Raw genomic sequence first — 21980 nt, forward strand, 5'->3', positions numbered from 1 at the left:
AATAGTCCTAGTGGTGAACTCATTGAAGCTCTCTCATAAAAATCCATTTTTCCATTGAGTGGGTAAATGCTTGAAATTTACTTGCTAGGGCATCAAATTTTGGCCTCCTTGGAAACAAGTTTAGCTTAACCTAAATCATCCTAGACTCCATTCTCCCAAGGAACAAGTAACTGGTCTAATTGGTTGGTGATCAATCTTATCTTTTAGCTAACCTAAATCATCCTAGACTCCATTCTCCAGAGGAACAAGGAACTGGTCTAATTGGTTGGTGATCAATATTATCTTTTATCCATCTTCTCTCTCTCTTAATTTCGGTCCTTTCAAGGCTAGGGTAGAGAGCTAGGTGTTGGTGTGAATTTCTAGGGAGGAATCGTTTTGGTGGTTAGAGCCTAAACATCAAGAGAGTAGGGTTTGCCACAAGAGGGAAACCATAATTCTTCTTCCCTCAACTTAAGGACTTCCTTGAAGGTTTCATGAGCCTTGTCATAGCTAATATACGTTGTAAGAAACCTTTTCTCCTAACCTTGACTTTGATTTTGAGTTACTCCAACCCTCATCAAATTTATCAAACCCTAGGTCTTGTGCCCTTATTTCTAGGCCTCTTTACAGAAAGTGAATTACTTCCTTGTGAAGCCTTGAGCATAAATTGTGTCTTTCTTGAAGAATTACTAGTGAGATCATTTCACACATTAACCTTAGAATACCTATTCTAAGTGATCTTTTTCCAGTCGGGACTCCTCCCATTGGTGAAAATCCGTAAAGAGCAGGGGGTTTTAGTTGTGGTGACAGTGGGCCACTACCCCATTGTTGTTTCTTGGTCTAGTTTATACCTTGTAGAGTTTCCCTCATCAAGGTCTAATAGATTTTACAGCAACAGAGCCCCTAGAAGGAATCAAAACCCAAGCAGTGGCAAAGTAACATCCTTTAATCTTAAATCTCCACTTTAAAGAAGTCACTAGGGTTTCTAAGAGAGAATTTTTAGTTATCCACCCTCCTCATCCAAGTCCCTCTATCCTTGACCTTGCCATAATTGACTCCAATTGCCCAATCGAGAGAAGGCACTAGACTCGTTGATGGTGATAAACTCAATTTCTTCTTTTTTTTCTTTAGTTCATGTTAACTAGGGTTATGGTTAAGCTTAAATCTGCATTTTTATAGCAATTTTATGTCTATTTTTGGTTGCCATATTTGGATTGCATTTAATAAATATAAAAAGGCAAAATATAGATTAATTGCATATTTTCACCCCAAAATTAGGGTTGACGACTAGATAATTATTGTTGAATGTCCATTTTCAGTCATAAAAAATTCATTGTTTACCCAACCCTTGTTCATTGTTTACCCAACCCTTGTTTTCCTCTTTGTTAGCCTTTGTCCCTTTATTGATATTATCATTTATAAGTTATTTCTCAAGTTATCATATGCCATTGTATGCCGTAAATCTGCATATCATAAAATCGTTAACTTATAATAACTTCTAAATCATAAAGGCCTTAGGAAAGTGTACTTGAACTTTCGCAATATTTCAAGTTTTTCAAGGTTTTTTTGACACCTTTCCCTTAATTTCATTGGACCTTATATCACCCTTAGAGCCCTCCTTTGTTAAATATCTTGTTGGTGATCTCTTTAGGGAAGCCTCCCTTGTAGATAGTATCTACCACTAAATAGTTGGAGAGAGGTCAATAAGGTGACAAAAGTGGTAAATCTCTTCTTACCATAAGACCTGGGTTGACCAATGAAGCTATGCATTAGACCTACGAAATTATCTAATAATAGGACTCAGAAAACAACTTCCTCACTCTTATACATGAAAAATATTTCAATAGTAGAAATGGTGAGGGTCATGGACAGCCAAGAACCCAACAAAAAAAATGAAACAAAAAGGATGAGTAATGCCTCTAACATAGGAGAAAAAGCTCCACCATACAAGGATAAAGATAAAAGACAAAAATAAACAAGAGTTCCCACTAGGGAAAGAATACCTCCCTAAAGGAGTTGAAAGGAAGGAAAAGGAATCTTAAACTAGAACAAGGACAAAAAAAAAAAAAAATTATAATGCGTTCCAAGGGACCATTTATGAGCTTTTGGTGATTTTGGTGAAAGGCATCGTATTATGTTACAAATATGGTGACTTAAAGAGCATGACCTTAAAAACAACCCAATAAAGGATGATAAATGTTTTCCAAACTTTCAATCAAGCATCCCCAAACGTAACCAAAAGATCATCACTAAAATTCAAGCTTAATCTAAAGAAAGTTAACTCCCCAGACTCTTCCAAAATGTCTTAGTCATGCAATCACTAGATCTAAAACCTATAAACTAGATGTGGGTCAATCTATCATAGAAAGAAAACGTAACCAAAAGCTCATCACTAAAATTCAAGCTTAATCTAAAAGAAAGTTATCTCCCCAGACTCTTCCAAAATGTCTTAGTCATGCAATCACTAGATCTAAAACCTATAAACTAACTAGATGTGGGTCAATCTAGGTCTCATTGAAAGAAATCTCATAGAAAGAAATCAAATAGATGCGGGTCAATCTAGGTCTCATGGAAAGAAATCAAATGCCTAAAGTTTGCAAGAAGGACAAGTGCACATCACAAATGAGTGATGAAAGCATATTTATTAAGATTTCTATAAAGTGGGACAAAACACCCCTAACCTTCTAATGGCCTAATGGCCTTCAAGTATCTCGAATATAATATTTTAGGAAACCTGGAATTGACTCTTATTAAAAGAGCGTTTTTTTTACTATTATTAACATAATTATTGTATCTTGCAAAATAAGGGTCACAAGTCCCACATTTAAAAAAAATAAGCCTTGAGAGAAAATTCATCTTGAAAACTTGTTATCATCTTTATTATAGAAAACAAATTGCTTGAATAGAATGATTTCTATAAAGTGGGGCAAAACACCCCTAACCTTCTAATGGCCTAATGGCCTTCAAGTATCTCGAATATAATATTTTAGGAAACCTGGAATTGACTCTTATTAAAAGACCGTTTTTTTTACTATTATTAACATAATTATTGTATCTTGCAAAGTAAGGGTCACAAGTCCCACATTTAAAAAAAAGAAGCCTTGAGAGAAAATTCATCTTCAAAACTTGTTATCATCTTTATTATAGAAAACAAATTGCTTGAATAGAAAATGGTTAGGGTGAAGATTATTTGGGAAAAAGACTAAAAACTTCAATGAGAAGATTAAGAAGATAATAAATATTGAAGATCAAGAAGATAAGAAATATTGGTATATTCCATTGCCGCAAGAAATATTGGTATATCCCATTGTAATCCAAGGGAGGTTTTGGATTACTACCGTAGCTTTCTCCAAGGTGTGGAAGTTGTTAGTCTCAATTACTATAGAGGTGAAAAAGCAATTATTAATTATATGAGGAAATTAATCATTCAATAAAAACATCATGAAGGAATGGTGCATTAATTATATGAGGAAATTAATCATTCAATAAAAACATCATGAAGGAATGGTGCCCACTATAATAAAAAAGGAATCAAGGACCATAAGCAATAGAAAAGGAATGAGTATTCCTTTATTACACTTCCAAGTAAGGAGTGCGTAATGATTGAAAAAGGAATCAAGGACCATAAGCAATAGAAAAGGAATGAGTTTTCCTTTATTACACTTCCATGTAAGGAGTGTGCGTAATGATTAAAAGGAATCAAGGACCATAAGCAATAGAAAAGGAACGAGTTTTCCTTTATTACACTTCCATCTAAGGAGTGTGTGTAATGATTGAAAAAGGAATAAGGACCATAAGCAATAGAAAAGGAATGAGTATCCCTTTATTACACTTCCATGTAAGGAGTGTGTAATGATCGAAGGGGATTGATGGAGGATGTCAAACTTCAACCATAAAACATGCCCATAAAACTAGGAATCAAGGACCATAAGCAATAGAAAAGGAATGAATATTCCTTTATTGCACTTCCATGTAAGGAGTGTGTAATGATTGAAAAAGGAATCAAGGACCATAAGCAATAGAAAAGGAATGAGTATTCCTTTATTACACTTCCATGTAAGGAGTGTGTAATGATTGAAAAAGGAATCACGGACCATAAGCAATAGAAAAAGAATGAGTATTCCTTTATTACACTTCCATGTAAGGAGTGTGTAATGATTGAAGGGGATTGATGGAGGATGTCAAACTTCAACCATAAAACATGCCCATAAAACCTTTATGAGTGAAATGTACAACAATCAGATAGCAAGGAGACTAGCAAGTTGCTCCATCATCTAAAAATTCCACAAATATAACAAAACAAAAAAACAAAAAAAAACCAATATGTTGTAGTAGTGGACTCCCTTCAAAGAGAGACATATAAAGGAGAGCAAGTCAAGGTGGAAGGAGGAATGCATGTAAAATCAAAGCCCAGAATAATATAAGTGCTTGAAGTGATAAGTGGAGGAATTCCACAAATATAACAAAAAAACTAAACAAAACCAATATGTTGTAGTAGTGGACTCTCCCTTCAGAGAGAGATATATAAAGGAGAGCAAGTCAAGGTGGAAGGAGGAATGCATGTAAAATCAAAGGCTAGAATAATATAAGTGCTTGAAGTGATAAGTGGAGGTAGGAATGAGTATTCCTTTATTACACTTCCATGTAAGGAGTGTGTAATAATAAGGAATGAGTATTCCTTTATTACACTTCCATGTAAGGAGTGTGTAATGATTGAAGGGGATTGATGGAGGATGTCAAACTTCAACCATAAAACATGCCAATAAAACCTTTATGAGTGAAATGTACAACAATCAAATAGCAAGGAGACTAGCAAGTTGCTCCATCATCTAAAAATTCCACAAATATAACAAAACAAAACCAATATGTTGTAGTAGTGGACTCCCTTCAAAGACAGACATATAAAGGAGAGCAAGTCAAGGTGGAAGGAGGAATGCATGTAAAATCAAAGGCCAGAATAATATAAGTGCTTGAAGTGATAAGTGGAGGTTAGTATCCCAGAGATAGAGAAAAATCAATGAGGATCCCACAACCAAGGTGAGAGCCAACACAAGAATTCCTTAGGGAAGGATGGAAGGATGGTGTAGACTAAAACAAAGGTAGGCCATAAGAAACATAACATGCGCTAGGGAGGTGAAGGGCAAGGAGACAGGGTCCCCAAAAGGAAAGGAATAATAGGGCCACCTTCCTAAGAGGGTTAAACACAAGCTATAAAGAGAAACAACAACAACTCAAGGAGATATGAACAAGTTTGCCAATTAGAGCAGGCTAGTTGGGAGACAAAAGCATGCTAGTCGGCAGACAAGAGGTACACATTACTAAATGGGGGCAATGAAGGAACAGACTAAAACAAAGGTAGGCCATAAGAAACATAACATGCGCTAAGGAAGTGAAGGGCAAGGAGACAAGGTCCCAAAAGAAAAGGAATAATAGGGCCACCTTCCTAAGAGGGTTAAACACAAACTACAAAGAGAAACAACAACTCAAGAAGATATGAACAAATTTGCCAATTAGAGCAGGCTAGTTGGGAGACAAGAGGTACACATTACTAAATGGGGGCAATGAAGGAATCAAGAAAATGGGAGAGATAAGTTGATCTTTTCCAAGAAAGAGAAAATTGAAGCAATAGAGAGTGGATTCAACACAAAGAGACCCATGAAAGGGATGAACTAAATTAGCAATAACCATAGGAAAATGATGGAGTTTCCAATATCGTTACCAACAATGTGAGCAATAACATACATGCCACTCTCCAAAGGAGGGGAATGACTCAAGAACCAAAGTACATGGTACCATATTAGTATCATCCTAAGATAAGCTAAAGAGAAAGAAAGTTGGGTCAAAAAGAGAGGGTTGTGTTGGGTCCCTATAATACTAGTTATTACCCCATTACTATTGTAGTTGCATCCCTTATTAATATTGTTGTGCCCCTATTATCCCCATATTATTATTATTGTGCCCCATAGAATCCCCATATTGTTATTTTTGTGGCTTTATATTATTATTGTTAGGTCGGCTGAGTTATATTGTGACTCCTTAGACTCCTATATATAGAAAGGAGGTTTTGTCATTTGTATCATCCAAGAATTGTTCATTTATGTAATGTCAAGGAGGTTGCCCCCTCGAAAAGGCTGAACTCTAAGGCGTTGATCTATCTTTTCTATCTTTTCTTGAGCTGGTTTCATAACATTTGGTATCAGAGCTTTGGATTCTAGGGTTTCGCTGCTCCAAATAGGTCATCATGGAATTTTCTCTATAACTTTTTTTTCTGCGATGTTTCAGAAGCTAAAAAAAACCCATTTGAGAAGACATCGCGCTGAACCTCGGGTCCGAATTTTAGTTCTTTTCGCGTTATATTTGCGGAGATATGATCTGAGGAAGTTGGTCTTTTTGTAGACTCCTGAATTACATTCCAAACAGGTGACCTGGGGAAAATCGTCATAACTTTCTCTTTGAGCATCGGATTGAAATTTCGTAAGAAGTTACAGAAAGAGGACGGACTGTAGTTTCTTGTAGATATTTTTCAGAGCTAAAGGTTGAAACAATTACTCGTGGCACGTCGTACAAGTTCACTCTACTGAACTAGTCTATAATCAAGTCACTGTGGGAGATTTCGCATAACTCTTCCTTGGAGAATCCAATTTGGGTCAGACTGGTGGCACTGGAAAGAGGACGCAGAGGGCTACTGCAAGTCGTAATTCAGAACTGGATGATTAGAAAGTACAGAGATACATCAGAGGCAATATCGGGCTCCTACAAAGTGAAAAAAGGTGTGTAGATTTTTTTAAATTTTTGCTTAAGCTTGGTTTGAAAATTTATTTTGAAGGAATTCAAAGGGCATAGTAGAGCATTATTATCGGTAACTGATGCCCCGAGGAAAGAAAATGCAAACACCTAGTAAGCAACCTGAAAGCTCTAGCATGACTCATGAAGAAGAGGAAGAAATGCTACATGATATATCAAAATTACAAGAACAAGTGCAACAAATGTCACTCTCACAAAAGCTAACAGAAGCTAAGATAAATGGCGTGGAATCTAAGATGAAGGGCATGGAAGCTAAGATGCACGATTTGAAGATAGATTTGAAGAGAGACATGGCAGATTTGAAGATAGATTTGAAGAGAGACATGGCAGATTTGAAGACAGATTTGACAAATTTTCTACAAGAAATACTTACTAATGGTGAAAAGGTAGTAAAGGAAACTCATGATGCGAACAAAAGAAATGTTAATCATGATTTCTTAGACTCTAATGTGGGATCGAAGACCCACCATATTCCAAAAATCGATATGAGGAACTTTGATGGCAAGGATCCCGCAACATGGATATTACAGATGGAGCAATTTTTCAATCTCAATAATGTGCAAAACACACAAAAGGTACGTATTGCAACTTTATATTTGGAACCAAATCAGTTTGTATGGTATCAATGGCTTTGCTCTCGTAAACAAATTATCACTTGGGCAATTTTTACGGAAGAATTGACAACACATTATGAGGATACAAAAAGCAACACTTTTTTTAGCCAATTGATAAGTCTCAAACAAAAGGGTTCAATAATGGAGCACATTGAGGAGTTCCAAAAATTGAACATAAGCGTAAAAAATATTCCAGAGGAGCATAGGATTGATGTGTTCATAGGGACTTTAAAGGATAATATCCAACATGATGTTCGCCTTTGGGAACCTAATTCATTAGAGAAGGCATTCAAGTTAGCAAGAAAAATGGAAAGCAAAATTATGGCAACCAAGAAGCATACCACTCACAACTATAAAGATGGAAGTGTTGTTGCCCCTAGTCTTCCACAACCTATAAGGTTGACACCACAACAATTGGAAGAAAAAAGAGCAAAAGGGCTTTGTTACAGTTGTGATAGCAAATACACTAAAAGTCATAAGTGTGCTAAGAAGAAATTATTCTACATAGATTGCGAAGAGGAAGAAGAAAAGGAGCAAGAAAGGTCAAAAGAAGAGGGGATATACTCCAGGAACAAAGCCTAGATAAAGAAGAAATGAATCTGACCATATCTTGTAATGCATTGGCGGGAATTACCACTCCTCAAACCATCAAGATAAAAGGACATATCAAGAAGAAAAAGGTAATAGTGTTGATTGATTCAGGAAGTGCCCACAATTTTATTCATTGTAAGGTAGCAAAAGAATTGAATTGCTTCTTATATCCAGCACCAGAGTGTCAAGTGATGGTTGCAAATGGAGGAACAATAAATTGCTCTGGAAAGTAACATAATATCAAGCTATCGATGGGAGAATATGTATTGACTAGCCCAATGCTTTCCATTCCAATGGGAGGTGTTGATTTTGTACTAGGAGTCCAATGGCTACAATCCTTGGGTACAATAGCTTTTAATTTTCAAGAACTTTTCATGAAATTTTCTGTGGAAGGAAAGGAAGTTGAATTAAGGGGTATTGCAGGGAAACCGGGAAAGATAATCAGCTCCAACGGTATGACAAAGCTTCTAAAAAAGGAACAAAGGGGTGTAATTGCACAATTATGTTCGCTAGATGTTTTCACATTGCAATCATTTATTTCTCCAGATCTCCAAAAAGTCTTGGACAATCATTCCAAGGTATTTGAGACTCCCAAAGGTCTCCCAGCTATTCATGATCATGATCATGCTATTCATCTGATTTCAGAAAGCGTTCCTCCAAACATCAGGCCGTACAGATATCCCTATGCCCAAAAGAGTGAAATTGAACGTATGGTTGCAGAAATGTTAGAGGCTGGTATAATTCAACCGAGTCAAAGTTCTTTCTCTGCTCCAGTAGTATTAGTTCACAAGAAGGATGGATCATGGCGCATGTGTCCGAATTATAGGGAGCTCAACAAGCTCACTATTAAAGATAAGTTTCCCATTCCCGTCATTGATGAATTACTGGATGAATTGCATGGATCAATTTTCTTCACAAAGTTAGATCTTCGTTCAGGTTATCATCAAATCAGAATGAAGACTGAAGACATTTTGAAAACAACATTTAGAACTCATGAGGGTCATTATGAATTTTCGGTCATGCCTTTTGGCCTTACCAATGCACCTTCAATATTTCAAGGTTTGATGAATTCCATTTTCAAACCATTCCTTAGAAAATTTGTGTTAGTATTTTTTGATGATATACTAATCTACAACAAGTCTTGGAAGGATCATGTTGAACATGTTGACAGGGTGCTACAACTATTGGAGGAGAAACAATTATATGCAAAAAGATCCAAATGTTTCTTTGGAGTACAAGAGGTGGAATATCTGGGTCATATTGTATCTCATGAAGGAGTTAAGGTAGACCCTAGCAAAATTAAAGCCATTAAGGAATGGAAAATCCCCACATCCATAAAGCATCTGCGAGGATTTATTGGGTTGACAGGGTATTATCACAAGTTTGTTAAGAATTATGGGAGAATAACAGCACCTCTAACAACATTATTGAAGAAAGATGCATTTTCATGGACTCCAGAAGCAACAAAGGCCTTCGAACATCTTAAAGAGGCAATGTGCCAAGCACCGGTCTTAGCTACACCGGACTTCACAAAAACCTTTATTGTGGAATGTGATGCTTCAGGAAATGGAATTGGTGTTGTTTTAATGGAAGATGAAAGACCCATTGCTTTTGAAAGTCGTCCAATCAACGGAAAGTTTTTACACAAAGCTATTTATGAGAAGGAAATGTTGGCAATACTCCATGCACTTAAGAAATGGCGACCCTACCTAATGGGAAGACACTTCAAGGTAAAAACGGATCATGATAACCTTAAATACTTTTTAGAACAAAGATTATCCTCTGAAGAGCAACAAAAGTGGGTCACAAAGATGTTGGGTTATGACTTTGAAATCATCTACAAAATAGGGAAGCAAAATGTGGTGGCACATGCACTCTCAAGAAAGGATGAGGATGTGGAAGCATTGTTGTGCGCCATTTCTATTATCCAACGAGATTGGATAAACGAAGCAAGGGAGGAATGGAAGAATGACGAAGAAGTGTGGGCACTTATTCGAAAGTTACAACAAGATTCCAGTACGTCTGATACATTTAGCTGGCAAAATGATTCTTTATGGTACAAAGATCGCTTATACTTCTGTAAGAATTCCCAACTAAAACAAAAGATTCTTATGGAATTGCACACTTCTCCCTTAGGAGGGCACTTAGGATTTTTAAAAACTTACCACAGGGTTAAGAAGGAATTTTTTTGGGATGGCCTTAAATCGGATATTCAAAAATTTGTGGCGTAATGTTTGGTTTGCCAACAAAATAAAGTTGAAACAATTAAGACACTGGGTCTATTACAACCTTTATCCATTCCAAGCCAACGTTGGGAAGAGGTTTCAATGGATTTTATCACAGGGTTACCCAAGTCTGAGGGAAAGAGTGTCATCATGGTGGTAGTTGACAGACTTACCAAGTATGCACACTTTTGTGCATTATCACATCCATTTAAAGCCAGTACAGTTTCTACTGCATTTATGGAAACAATTCAAAAGCTACATGGAAACCGAAAGATTATTGTAAGTGACAGAGATCCCATTTTCACTGGAAATTTTTGGACAAAATTATTTTCTTGTCTTGGTACTCAGTTAGCTCATAGTTCATCTTATCATCCTCAATCTGATGGGCAAACTGAGATAGTAAACAAATGTTTGGAAGGATATCTTCATTGCTTTGTATCTGATAAACAGACACAATGGGTCAAATGGTTGCCTCTGGCTGAATGGTGGTATAACACTTCCTTCCATACAACAACAAAAATGACCCCATTTATGGCACTTTATGGATATCAGCCACCATCCATCACATCATATTTAAGAGAAAATTCTAAGGTTCAAGCAGTGGAACATCACATCGAACATCAACAACAAGTCCTCCAACTCTTAAAGGATAACCTCGTGTTGGCACAAAATAGAATGAAACAACAGGCAGATCAACATCGCAACGAAAGAAGTTTTGATGTAGATGATTGGGTATTCCTACGGCTACAACCATATAAGCAAATGTCCCTCAAGCAAGCTAAGAAGGATAATAAATTATCACCAAAGTATTATGGTCCATACAAGGTGTTGCAAAAGATTGGTACTATGGCATACAAATTGGAGCTTCCTGCAGCTTCTCGATTGCACCCAGTTTTCCATGTTTCATGTTTAAAGAAGGTTATAGGCGACAAGCTCCTAGTTCAAACAATATTGCCAGAACTTGATGAGGAAGGAAAAATTATATTGGAACCGAAAGCAATCACAGAAACAAGAACTTGACAACTACGAAATCGATCAATTTCGAAGTATCTTATCAAGTGGAAGAACTTATCCGCTGAAGATTCCACATGAGAGGATGAGAATTTTATACAGAAGCATCCAGAACTACTCAAGCGTTGAGGACAACACATTTTTGAAGGAGAGGGGCATGTTGGGTCCCTATAATACTAGTGATTACCCCATTACTATTGTAGTTGCATCCCTTATTAATATTGTTGTGCCCCTATTATCCCCATATTATTATTACTGTGCCCCATAGAATCCCTTTATTGTTATTTTTGTGGCTTTATATTATTATTGTTAGGTCGGCTGGGTTATATTGTGACTCCTTAGACTCCTATATATAGAAAGGAGGTTTTGTCATTTGTTATCATCCAAGAATTTTTCATTTATGTAATGTAAAGGAGGTTGCCCCCTTGAAGAGGCTGAATTCTAAGGCGTTGATCTATCTTTTCTTGAGCTGGTTTCATAACAGGTTGTGGTTGTTTAAAAAGATTTTTTTGCTTATTCTAGAGAATTTGGATCCATGTTTCACCTTGTTACCACTTGAAAATGCAAAGATTATTTTTGCATTTTGAAGGCCAACAATGCTAACATAATCTTATTCATCAAGCATGGAGAAGATGGAGATCTATATTGTAATGTCCCAAACTAGGAAAAACAGTGGTATGCAAAGCAAACAATAAAGACAACACCATAAAATTTAAACATTCAGTGCACACCCCATAAAAAGTCCAGAAATAACAACCAGCTGAGCCATTTTATTACGATTTGGGAGAAATAGTACAATAATGTGGAAGAGGTGCACCTGGGCTTGCCTCAATGGCAAGCGTGATCAAGCCCAGGTGATAATATGTCAAGCCCAGATGGCAGAAATAGTTGCTGCAATGATGCTCTGCGCTGCCCCAGTGAAACTGTGTTGTTTGCTACAAAGATGATGCTGGAAACCCCACCTCCGGTGCTCAGAAAATTCTACCAAATTAACCCCACACTCAAACAAAACCCATCAAGACCCAAAAAGGGTTTGGCCTGGTTCTGACCCCGGAAATTTGGCCTCCCAAGAGCCACGTCCTCCTCCAACTACTGAGAGGTATAGCCTGCCTGTAACTCCAGGAAAAGCCCTCCAAAACACACCAAAATAACTGAGATAATCTTCCCCGAACTTCCCCTTATCTCTCCCAACAAATACTTGCTCCAAAAATTGACCCACGAATTCCCACGTGTGCCCAGTGAGAAGCTTCTGCACTGGCCCTAGGTGTTGTTAATCACACTGGTCTCAAGCAGCAAGCTCTTGCTCCCAAAATCCTCCCAAAGGCTAGTGTTTCCCTGTACTCCCTTCACCAAAATTCTCTTGGCGATTGCTCCCCGGAAGGCCCCTAAAATAGCTAATGTGTGTTCCCCTACTGTGTCCTCCTGAAATACGCATTGGATGAGTGATAGTTGAGTTTAACGCCTTGAATATGCTCCTGCAATCCCCCAAAGTCGTAAAAAGGAACCTCACTAGGGTGGCTCTCGTAGAGGGTGAGCTCTTCGCTTGGAGTGCTCGTTGCTAAACAACGAGTGACTTGGCTAAGCAGCTCAAGCAACTAAGGTTGAGTTTAATAGGCAAAAGATGCAAAATGAGGTTGGGCCTCCTCTATTTATAATTTGTGGGCCTCTTTTTCCCATGCGGGCCCCCTCCAACTAGCAATTCGAATTTTTTCCTTAGCCATTCAAACTTCCCTCGAAGGTGGTTCATATTTCCTCATGTGGGTGGCCCCCATGCTTTTCCAACAAGACATTTAGGCCCCTTTTTCCTTCTTAAGTCTTTTTTAAAAAATCATATGGGTCCCATGGCTTCCAAAATTGTCAAAATTGTAGAATAAATAAACCTGTAACAAATTAGTTTAGGAAGGGACACTGCATATACATTTACATTCCTCTCACATATTATGGTGCACACATCTTTGGAGGCATGTTTTATGATTGAGTTCACACATCTGAAAGCAAGTTTGCACATGTGGCCAAAATTCACCTTTTTGAGCCCTCATCCACATATTTTCATGCATGCCGACTAATTGAGGATGCATATCATGTATCTAAGGGCAAAGCTACATAGGTGAACATATATTTCTGCATTGAATATTCGATGGTTAACACATGGCAAAGAAAGAGGATTTCAAGTGGAAGTGATGTTGGTGAACGAATGTTCACTTTTCTGGGCTATTGATCACATTTACGCTGCCACGTCATTTTCTGCTCATATATTTCTTTCGTTTTAGGACTATTACACCTAGCTACATAGGTCAACATATATTTCTGCATTGAATATTCGATGGTTAATGCATGGCAAAGAAAGAGGATTTCAAGAGGAAGTGATGTTGGTGAACGAATGTTCACTTTTCTGGGCTATTGATCACATTTATGCTGCCACGTCATTTTCTGCTCATATATTTCTATTGTTTTAGGACTACTACATCTTTTCTGTGAGCTGTTTTGGCTATTAAAGAAGGGTTTTACTAGAGGGATGCACCCATCTAAACCCTTGATATAACCAGAGTTGTTAATGAAGATATATTCTGTTGTTCACTCACGAATTTGATAGCCATGAAATGACATTGTTAAGAGCTTTTCACTAGTTGATTGGAATGATAACATTTATAACTTGCTAACTTTCCCCTTGCATTCTAAGCTTCTTCATCAAGTATTGCATTATTTCCGTTTGCCCAAGGGATAAGGCTCTCGCTCTAGTTTGTCCCCTCATCTTTTTTATTCCAAAGAAAATTGCTAAACACACAAATCACTAATCTGATTTTCAAATTTGTGTCAGAGGAAATCCAGCCTAAAGTGAAGGGACGTTCCTCTAAGGTGACTGTGAGTTGGACTTACAAGAGGTGTCCTAGGACCTGTACCTATAATATTGGACTTACCTTGTGTGCCATTGAAAAGGAAAAGCAAATAGTTCATTTATTCAATTTCATTCATGTGAACCCACTTTCATCTATTCTAGTGCATAAAGGTTTATGAGGAAAGGAAGAGAGATTATTTCACATACCCCAAAAGTTACCAGAAAATTAAAGTTCTTTAACCCATTGCCTTTGGTGATACCAATAGCTATTTCTTTCCTATTGGTCCAAGCTCCAAGTGAAGGAACTTAAGGCCAAGCAAATTTGAGAATAGGGATAGAAGGTGAGGTAAGAGTGGGAGAAAGTGAGGGAAGACAATGTAGAATCAAGGCCAATGAGGGAAGTAGCTTCGCATGGTGCAAGGATGTCAGTTTTCAAAGATGAAAAGGGAGTCTGAGGTGAGGACCCTTAGTGATCCTCCATGAATTAAGGGGGGTTCCCACTATTATGGAAACAAACCATGAAGGTAATCAAAGAAAAATGAGGTGAATCTAGACTTTTGTGAAAAAAAACAGCATTAATAGAGTTAGTAAGCACTATATTGAGTGCCATGGAATTCACAAAACACCTCCTCACTCCTAGACATAGAAAATAAAGCAAGATTACAAAAAGTAAGTGCCATGGAAGGCCAAGGATTTATAACAACAAATTTTATCCTTGTTGTAAGGATGCTGCCCATTGGAATCTAACTAATCAAGATGAGGTTGGCGGTGTGCCTGATTGAAGAAGTAAGGATTCTCTAAGCGATATGGCCTCCATGACATTGAAACCTTCAAAAAAATATGCAAGCGGATGTTGAGGCAAAAGCATGGTCAAATATTGTTGAAGTAGAGTTTTAGACGTAACTTCATTCTACTAGAAGAATGTAATGATGATTGGTGATACTCAAAATTTTCAAGGAGATAACCTTGTATTACCAACATGGTTTAGTGGATCTATGTAAGAGTCTTTTCGCCAATGATAGTTTGAATATTGATCAACCTGGGAAAGCTCCTAGAGATCCTTTAACTTTAATGAGCTGGCGTTTATGTTATATTTGATTCCAAACTCAGAGCACAACCATAAAAACATAACCTGTAGCAGCAACAAGACATTATGATTTAGGAGATATAACAAATTAGGGCACATCCTTATATGTTGTCATCAAACCAGCAAAATTTCCATGTTTTTTAAAGTGTTTATGAGTGCTTTCAGTGACCCTTTGGTTGAATTATTAATAGTAGATGCAGGGCTCTATTCTCATTATTTTTCTGGGTGGTTACTTCTACCCTCAATCAGAAAAAAACTTATTTTGGATGAAAATTTTTATAGCCATCAGAAGGTGCAATAGTTAGGATATCTTACCTCTATGGCATATGCTAACCTGCCCAACTGGGAGAACGATTGATAAGCAAGTTCGGTAATTGCAATAGCATTGGATCTCTTTTAAGTGACTTGTTCTTAAAGCTGTTGATAAGTCGAAGTGTATTCTTCCAAGGAATCATACCTTGTTTTGAACAACATGTGAATGCAAATATTAGGTCCATCCTTTTCCATATCTAGGGCTTATTCAGGAAGAGAAAATGCCAGCGTTAAGGGCATGTTGATGCAAATTTTCAAATGGTTGCAATCCACAATTACATTGTTTCCAGGATGGAGGTTCCACTTGGGTGGAGATGCACTAGCATAGGGGGATATATGATAGTTTTAATAGGTTAACTAAGGTGTACCCCTTGTAAAGAGGTGATAAATGAAACAATAGCGTACTTATCATTTTCCCAACAGTTAGAAGGCACATGCATGTAGTGTTGTAACGAGTTACCTTATATTTTCTATTTTGCATGAGGCCGCACTCCCACAGTGAAGTGCTTTGGTTACTTTTGGCATACAGACAGATGTGGGATTGAAGTGTTGATGTTAGAGGTTACCTCGCTATTTTGGAATATGGAGAGTTTATAGCTACTAAGAAATGGAACATGCATACATGGAACTCTTAGCATATGATCCCTCTTAATATCTATTCCCAGTATGTGTTGGTTATGAACTGTAACAAAGGGATACATCACCTTGGCAGTTAGTTCTTGTTTATGTTTGGTTTTCACTGCACAGAAGAGGGCACACTCCATGCAGACCCTCAGATATATTCACGCACCTACTTATCAACAGTTATGGACGTACTTTTTGGAAGTCAAAAGGGCACACTACTTTGCACTGGAAGAGGAAAAGTTATTGGTATACTTCATGCCAGAATGAGGACACATTTAGCTGAAAATGATTTCTTGTTTGTTGTTTTTAGCATATCAAAGTACGTGTTGTCGCCCTATTCTTTGGCCGATATATGTGTTGAGCTTACAGTCTGTGTGAAGGCAAGTCAACTAGGGAGGTTGATCATCATTTTAGCACCTAAAGAGAGGCACACTTCAAGCCTAAATTCAGATCCATGCATATAGATTTTTAGTAGCTAGTAAGGATCAACCATTGGAACAACAACAAGTCTATACTAGACGGCATGCATTTCAGACCTAATCACACATTCACTTTCAGACCTAATCACGTGAAGTCACATCGTTCAAAGAGACCTAGTGTCTATTAAATGATGCAGAACCAACAATAATAGGGTTTAATAATATTCAATGAATTTTAATCTTCGTTTTTTACTTGTAATTTCCAATTGAGGCCTTGACAATGAATAATAATTGAATACTTTCTATTGGTTGATATTACAACACTCTTAGTCAATCAAACCAACTGATTTCAATGGGTTTTCCTTTCCGAGACTAATGAAGTTTTCGTGAACCAAAGTTGTTTCTCTCAAACCCAAAGTTTCAAAGGGTAAGAAATTCATTCCCTTGTATAGATTAAGATATCGAGTCACAATATCGAGTCACAAAGATAGGTCCGTGACCAGATTTTTTCCCCTAGTAGAGGAATTCTCTTAGCCCAACATTGACATAGGGATAAGGACATTTTGCAGCAGTGAGATTCATTCAAAGGAAATACCTCACTAAATGTTTCCATCACCAAATGGACAATTGTTAAGTTTTATTTAACCCCATAATCCAAATGGCAGACACTAGATTTTCAAATCTATCCTAACCTAGTAAAAATGTGAAATTTGTTCACCCATAAATTACTTGACCTAATCAATAAACGAGTGGCAGGATATAGGAATAACCTCCTAGTACTGGGAGGAACTAACTAGCCCCCAAAGTGGGAAGAACTTAAAAGATTACAAAGGTTGCTGGGAGGAACTAACTAGCCCCCAAAGTGGGAAGAACTCAAAAGATTACAAAGGTTTCTGAGAGGAACTAACTAGCCCCCAAAGTGGGAAGAACTCAAAAGATTACAAAACCTTTGTTCTTGAACAACTCACCCAAGGCTCAGTTTGGGTGGGCCGTTTGGGTGGGCCATAAAACAAAAAGGATGAGTGAAGCCTCTATGTTAAGATGGAAAGCTCCATGAAAGGAATAAAAATAGAAGACAAAATCAAAGAAGAGTGCCCACAATAAGGAGAAAAAGCTACCAAGTTTAATTAAATGCTCAAACGCAAGGAAAAGGAAACCTAAGGAATAAAAATAGAAGACAAAATCAAAGAAGAGTGCCCACAATAAGGAGAAAGAGCTACCAAGACTAATTAAATGCTCAAACGCAAGGAAAAGGACATAGTTGTGAGAATTGGCCAAAAACACTCTATTTCATCATACATGACAAGTACAACTAATGTGAAACGATCACAACTAACTAACTATCATGTGTGGATTTAGTGACAATGGAAGAAAAACTTACAAATAGGAAAATTTCTGCATAATAATTTGTGGGTTTGCAAACCAAAAAATGAAAGGTTGGAATGCCCAAATCGAAAAGGGCAAGCCTATGGGAAAAGGATGAGGATTTGATCCTCGATATAAGAAAAGGGCATTCCCAACAAGGAATGGGTCTGCTAACAAAGACCTTGGATAAGAAAGGCAAGGGACCCTTCACTAGACTAATCAAATTAGATGAATGTGACCTCCACGTTAAACTTGGTAGTCATTGCCAAAGATCAATCTGAAACGGAAGGGACCCTTCACTAGACTAATTAAATTAGATGAATGTGACCTCCACGTTAAACTTGGTAGTCCTTGCCAAAGACCAAGATTGGCCTTCCCTCGTGCTATCTGATGAAGGTCCTTGGCAACAACAATAACGAATTGAACACTAGATTAACCTTATAAGTCAAAGTTGGTAAGGGACAACTATAAAAGAGGATCCCGATTATCTAAATTAAATTGAGTATAGAAAAAAGGGATGGATAAGGAAGGATAAATTACTATGGAAGGTTGGAGACCCTTTAAAAGGTCATCGCAAGGCTAAGTAGCATTAAAGGTTTTCATGCTAAGTTTTCCCCTCACTGCGTGAACAAAGGGGAACCTAGAGGAATTGAATCAATTCAAATGAATCCTAAACTAAAATAAGTGCACAAAAACTAGAAAGTAAAGTGTACAAACTAATGAATTAATGTGATTTTGAATGCAGGTATCATGACAAGTACAATGTGAAAAATGATGTGAAAAATGAAGGAACAAAATGAAATTATACACAGAACATGACATTAATACGCTTACATAGTTGGCCAACGTAATCACCTACAACTACGTAACTTCCAAGCATACTTCTAGTGTCATCTAGTTATTTTGGTAGACAGAAAATGGCAAAAAGGATAGTTATTAAACTGGCAAAAGGGAGAATAACCATATAACCTATGGCATTCGTTATAGAACGAGTGACAGAATGTGTATCTACCTGATTTAGACTCGACTTGTAGTCAGGTCGTTTTCTTCATCATCTATCTTTCCTGGATCTCAGATCTAGGATGACTGGCAACAACAAATATTGAAAAGGAAAGGATCTAGTTATTAAACTGGCAAAAAGGAGAATATCCATATAACCTATGGCATTCGTTATAGAATGAGTAAAAGAATGAGTGAAAGAATGTGTATCTACCTGATTTAGACTAGACTTGATTTAGACTAGACTTGTAGTCAGGTCGTATTCTTCTTCATCATCTCTTTTTCCTGGATCTGAGATCCAGGATGACTGCCAACAACAAATATTGAAAAGGAATTAGTTTATGGGGCCATTCGAATTAGTAATTCTGGGGCCATTCTGATTATATATAAATGATATAATCAACCCAAACAAAACAAATCTACCTATGGAAAAAATCAGTGCCTCTTAGGTTGAAATAAAAGCATCCATTGCATCCTATTGCAAATCAGAGATCAAGTCAAACCATCAATCAAGCCAAAACAAAAAACCAAGCACCTATCAAAGAAATTAAAAGCAAACCTCTCATTCTAGAATCTCAAATAAATTAATAGCAAGCAGACAAGTGTCATTCTAAATGAAAATAATCAATAAAAGGTTTGACCTATGACTGAAATAATAAATAATAAATAATTAAGAAAAAAATTAAACAGCACTTACAAAACTCTTGGCTCTCCCGGCAGAGCACTTCACCTTTTCCTTCCGTCCGTTTTATCACCCATCCGGACAGCATTCATATTCTGTCGGTATCGTATCAAATCGATTACTAATCTTTTAGAGGATGGTATAGGCAAGAGGCAGTATAATAGTCAAGATATTGTAGTCAAGGTGCTGTCACTGTTCTCCAGCAGGCCAGATTAGCTACCAAGCTCCTCCACTCCAATGGATTTCTTCTCTACCCATTTTTCTCCTGTTCTACTATACATCCTGCAAAAAAAAAAAAAAATCTCCCAAGCAAACAAATCCAACCACACAAGTAACAAAACTCAAAACTAAGTTCATCATCTATCGGATTGTCGACTAACTTTATTTAAGTATCATATTTAGTGAAAGTTGGCAGAACAGATTTCTAACTAGTTATTTTGCTTCTTTAGTGAAAGTTGGCAGAACATATTTCTATATGGTCATTTTACTACTGTTTAGGAAGACTTTCTCGTTGGGTTAACAACTTAACCCCAACTTGGACAGGGTTAGCGGCTGACTTAAATGGAAAGTAAGAAAAGGGCCGTACGCACGACCATTCATTGATATGGCGCATGCCTACGCCGACTTCACACAAAATGAGTAGGAGACCTCAGGTAGACCATGAAGATGTTGGTGATTTCATACCCTCTCCTCGACCCTCGTGTCTCTTTTTTCTTCCAATCGACCAAAGTAAGTATTCTCCGTCCTTTCCTCTGCAACCTAGCAAGTACTTTTCGTCCTTTCTCCTGCAATTCCAGCGTAAATGAATGATTTGTGAGAGGGAGAAACAAATATATAATCACGGCTTAAATAAACCAAACAAACCTAACCAGGGAGAAACAAATATATAATCACGGCTTAAATAAACCAAAACAAACCTAACCTCTGTCATGTTCAATTCCTTGTAGCGAGCCCCATTCTTCACTGCTTTCCCTGTTACAAATAATTAACCAATTAGCAAGCAACTGCCAAAAAATATGAAAACCTGCAGATTCTATATCAATAAGACCATAGGACGACTACTGTTGCTCTAGACAAGAAATTAAAACCCTTGCGAGTGTGAAATAATATATTAAAACAGGTAACCTCTGGTACAGTATCAAGAATACAATAAAACAACTACTCTGGTTTTATACAACAAAATAAAATAAAAATGCCCCACCAAAGGATGCGCATAGGAAAATACGGAATAAATTAACACTCATCCTCCACGGTGTTAGCTGTTTACCTTGGGCATCCTTATCGATTATAGGTTCAAGACATAACTCAATTGTAAGTAAACAGAGAAATGATCGAATGCTTGCCAACAGATTGACGGAATTTGTACCTGCAAACAGAGTATACTGAGAATGACAGAATGTTTTCTCTCTTTTAGAGAACTGAGAGTATACCGAGAATGACAGAATGATTTCTGTAAGTCTGAGTCTGGCACGTTCGAATTTTTGTCCTACGTGTCCTCTCATCACGCCAAAGTCTCTGCAAAACTTTTAAGCACCGCCCTAAAATAATTTGACAAATAAACAGATACAAAAACGAAAGAGAAACATAAGACAACTACAGAAACCGTAGCTTCCTGTCTCATATTCTCCCTCCATGGCGAACCTCTTTTCACCTGTTGCAATTTTTTTAAGCAGGTCAAAACGATTAAGTACGAACGGTCAAATAATCTAAATGCAATCTCTACGGTGAAAGCCCTTGGGATTTTCCACGTCTTCACTGTGAAATGGAAAGAATGAATAAAAACTGTGGAACAGTTTGGCTTCTATACATAGCCATTATCTTGCAGTCACTGTACAAACTTACTAGTAAAAACTAAATAGATTGAAAAACAAACGCATACCTCCTCCCCCACTTCAATGGATAACGAGGGTTTTATCTCTAGCGATTCTTCTCCTCTACATAAGAACAACAAAATAAAATTCCACAGACAAACAATGCAAGCACACTGGAGAAAAAAAACAGGAATTACAATCAAACCAACGAAAATAAAAAGCTGTAAAACCCAAAATACAGGAATTACAATCAAACCAACGAAATAAAAAGTTGTAAAACCCAAAATGCATGGCCATGCAATGGTAGAAACAAACATTTGACATAAAAAAAGGCAAACCAATTCAATGCAGAGTACAAAAGAAGAAGATGATATGAAAATGAGGAGAGATTGTCTTATATTCTGGCTTTCGAGCAGTCACGATCGCTCTCACTCGACAGCTTTGTGGGACGGGGAGCGGACAGGCCATGGACATACCTATTTCCATGCAAAATTTGAATCCTCTCCTTTGTATATATTTATTTCGTAAACATGGTTTTTATTTCTTCCGGCATTGTTTTTAATTTCAATATGTTTTCCAGAATTAGAAACTCATTCGCTAATGAGAAAGCAAAAACATGCT

The 21980-nt window shown here is 37.2% G+C and overlaps 1 long non-coding RNA gene across 1 annotated transcript in view; it reads right to left on the reverse strand.

The window, feature by feature from the left end:
• Nucleotides 1-20213, reverse strand: part of LOC149216465 (uncharacterized) — a 117810-nt gene extending 97597 nt beyond the window's left edge. Inside the window, exons 1-3 of the long non-coding RNA XR_016250556.1 lie at nucleotides 19564-20213; nucleotides 19081-19173; nucleotides 18880-18953 (exon numbers count right to left, since the gene is read on the reverse strand). This is a non-coding gene — a long non-coding RNA (uncharacterized LOC149216465). The remainder of the gene's footprint in view (nucleotides 1-18879; nucleotides 18954-19080; nucleotides 19174-19563) is intronic.
• Nucleotides 20214-21980: the final 1767 nt, after the last annotated feature.

The sequence above is a fragment of the Pinus tabuliformis genome, chromosome 1_1, assembly GCF_031772625.1.
Source record: "Pinus tabuliformis cultivar Carrire ecotype Pingquan chromosome 1_1, CPIR1, whole genome shotgun sequence".
NCBI classification, from domain to species: Eukaryota; Viridiplantae; Streptophyta; class Pinopsida; order Pinales; family Pinaceae; genus Pinus; species Pinus tabuliformis.